This window comes from Dendroctonus ponderosae, unplaced genomic scaffold, assembly GCF_020466585.1.
Source record: "Dendroctonus ponderosae isolate FM_Combo_2020 unplaced genomic scaffold, Dpon_F_20191213v2 Dpon_F_20191213_5, whole genome shotgun sequence".
Taxonomy (NCBI): domain Eukaryota; kingdom Metazoa; phylum Arthropoda; class Insecta; order Coleoptera; family Curculionidae; genus Dendroctonus; species Dendroctonus ponderosae.
In genome coordinates, this window is record NW_026018715.1 from 66,811 (window position 1) to 70,805 (window position 3,995).

The following is a 3,995-nucleotide window of genomic DNA, read 5'->3' on the forward strand; positions in this document are numbered from 1 at the left end:
TCAAATCCCCATTTCAACAAAAGCAACCCTTTCAAACAAGACCATCACAACCTTTCCAAGTGAAACCAAATCAACCTTTTCAGAATCAGTTTCAAAAGAGACCAAATCAACCTTTTCGAAATCAAAGTCAACCCTTTCAAGCAAGGTCAAATCGACCTTTTCAAATAAAGCAAAACAACCTTTTCCAACCCAATCAATTTAAATTACAATTTCCAAAACAACAATTCCCACAACCAATGTCTGGAGTAAATACAATTTCAACCCATCGAAATGATACTCAATTCGATAAGAACTCGAATCCACAAAGACCATTTAACCATTTCCAAACAACCGGAGAGCCAAACTTCTCGTTTCGGGAAGTAAGACATCTCGAAGATGAAATTGATGATGAAAATTACGATTTTCAACAATATGACAATTAATTCGAAATAAACGACCCATCTGAAAACACATATGAATATGATGAGTTTGAAAAAGCTTCTTCAGAAGAGAACCTAATTGACTGACAACTCGAAAATTTTCAAACACCCAGTCTTCAAACAAACCAGTTACCGTACATCAAAATTCCTAATTACGACATTCGCCTTCTAAACGATACTGGTTCACACGCATCTCTTCCCAGACCATCATTGGCTGAATCTCTTTTCTCAAATTCATCAATGCCTCACATAAGCACCCTTCAAACTTGTGCCAGTTCTAAGCAAGCTACGAATAAAGCAACCATTTCTTTATTCCTATGCTACGGAATATCTGAACCCATTGAGTTCAGACTCTTTCCCTTTCATGAGTACTTTGACGACATTTAAGGCATAAAAGATCTATGCAAATTAAACCTAAATATTGATTTAACCAATCAAGTACTAGGCAATCAATATTTTGAAATCTCTTTTCAGTACTGGATCCCCTGTCGTTTTTATGCGGCCCGGCCGTGTCCATAATACGTTAATGTCTCAATTCCACTGCGAACTGGATTTTTCGAACAGACAACATTAAATTTTATTTTATTATTTGATATTAAATGTTGTTTTAAATATTTATCAGTCGTAGATTAGGTACATAGGTGCCAAACCGCGTTAAATATTGCAACCCAAAAAATTTCACAGAAACAGGGAGAAATAAAAAAACAGCGTTAATAATAACTGCTTATTTAATGAGATGGACAGTTATTGGAATGCTTTAGAAAGAGGAAAAACGCAAAAAAGTTTTCCTTGAGTAGGTATTTTGGGCGGTCGTTTGCAAAGTCCAAAGAGTGGATTCGTTGAAGCGCCACTAGCGTTTGTAGCAAACCTAGAATGCTCGCGGGTATTATACTGCCAAAATACCTACTTAAGACTTCATTGATATTATTTACCGTGTGACCGGCACATTTTACGAAACATATAGGTACCACATTTAACGAAAATATTTTGCGTTTTTGGATTAAAAAACTAATGCAACATAATTTTTAGTTTCTTCTGCATTCGAGTTTTCAACCGAAGTGTTTCGGTTCTCGGCAATACGCATTTTGACGATTCGTTTTGGGTGGAAACTGTTAATTTTCTGCTTTTACTTTTCAGTCACATGCATTTTGGACTTGACATGAGCTAAAAATCTTACGAATGACAAACTTTTTTATAAAACCAAATTGTTACTAAGTAATTATTACAAGTGTACTTTAGCGTGGTTGTACTCTGACAACTCCCTTTTACATGATTCCGATTGTATGATAAAGACATGATGAGGCTTAATACGGATAATTAGTGGTATTCCGTGGTTGCTGATACAGTAGAATCCATGGAGCCTACCGCATAACCCCTCCCTCCCAAGATTCGCCTCTATCGTCTACGAGGGTAATTGGATACCTTGAAGTTCTACTTTAATAAATATTTGTATTTCTGTAACTATTTCACCGCAAATTTGATTCTTCGGGTAAATAGCCAAAAGTTCTAAAAATGAACATACTCGTATCGCCACGAGCTTGAATTCTACATTGTATATTGTCACACTGTTGGACATTTTCTTAATAGAAATAAAAAACGGCGATTAAAATTTAATACATGTATTATTTCATCTTAGCCTAGTTTTTCACAAAAATAAAGCATTTAGTTGAAATATTTGTGTGTATAAAATCCTTAGAAAAAATCTTTATTGAATGAAATAATGTTCAAAAATAATTTGATGTTGAAGAGCAAAGTAAAGCAAATATTTGTCGTATCTGTTTCACTTATAATCAGTCAACATAATATTATCATCGTTTTTCAATTAACCCTTATTTTTTCTGGATACTACTTTAAATAAATAAATATTGATCCCAACGTTAAAAATAATTGATCAGTAGTACCCACAGGCTACATACTACACCCAAAATACCCACTAATAAAAGAAAATTCATCTTAAATAACCAGAAATTGATTCAAACCGAGAACATAGACCGTAAGACATGCGCCGAAACGTTCCTATGCGTGCGTATTCCAGCAGAAAAAAAATTCGACATGCGTAGTTCAAACTTGGCAACACCGTAGGCTGAATAGTAGTAGTTTCACCTTAATCCGAAGTTATCCCTAGCTGAGAATAAGTTTTAAGGAAGACTGGTGCAAATGGCCGTGAGTGGGTTTTTCTTACTTAACCATTCTGGCGCCAAACCTTCTGTCATGGTTGAGCTGAGAATTACCATTTGTTATTCACACGTTTTGTTAAATATATTATTAATATGGACGATTCGGAAGAATTTATGAAATAAGTTGATTAAGAATTCACGAATGGGTTCCAAAGAGATACATACGAGATATGCAAGATTCTTTCCAGTTCTACGGAGAGCAGGAGTTTGTTGAGATATCGGTTTCGGTCAGAATATTGAGAGAATATTGAGTTTGTGCTCGATTTCCGGCTGTGGAACATTGTTTATAAACAATTATTTTTACATAATTAAAGAAAGTGCGACAGCCCTTTTTTGGAAAAAAACGTCTATTTAAGCGTTTTGTTCATTTACAATAATTAATTTAGTTTTGTTTCAAAAAAATGGTATCCTAACTTTTTTTGGTCAGTCAGTAATGAAATTGTCATTTACTGTACGTTGTAGTATGACTTTTTACAAGTAAAATACACATACATACATAAAATATATAAAAATACATACATATATAAAATGTATTTAGAATCTGGCAAGAGCCCTTTTTGAAGAGCCAATTATGAATAAAAAGTTATGAATATTTGAAATTAAAATTTATCGAAAACCGAATGCCTTTTGTTTCGTTATGTATGCAAGGGCTGATGGTTAAAAAAAAGTCGTAAAATTTCTTATGAGTAACGTTTTACTATTTAATCGAAACTTTATTTGAACACAAAAAGAGGTGACCACATTTTTATCTTTCCCACTTAAGGGCAGTAAAATGTGAAAAATCTTCTATTTTTATGCTAATCACTGATTACAATTAATCTTATCGCTTAATTGAAAATTGGCCATTTAATACTTCAGCTATGTTTGATATCAACAAATATTGAAACATATCCAGACTAGCTAAATGGAGCCTATACAAACTTAAATGTAGTTCGTCCACTACTCCACTGGGCAGATGCAACAAATGCTATTTTATTTCAGAAGCACTGCTATTGGTCGCAAAAAATCAAGTTTCAAGGACAAGGAACAGCTCAGAATTCCGAAAAAACCATTAATCAGTCAGTCACAGCCTTGCACTCACACTCCTGGTCACATTATAGAAAATATCGGAGACGGCTGTTACTGCTGTTCCCGATATTTTCTGTTCATTGAATATTGTTATTTACCGAATCATGGGTGCATGGATTCGAAAATCATCAGGTCCCACGGTCCCACTCCAATACATACAAAACATTACCACTTCATGAGAATAAAATATCTCCTCTCACTAAAACTCAGGCCAGTTGACAACGCCGCAGGGAATCAAAAGGCACAAAGGCAGGCAGGCCTTTTTGCTTTGTTACTGACCAGCATCGTAGGCGAGACCTGTTATTTCAAATCACATGTTATTTTAGATATC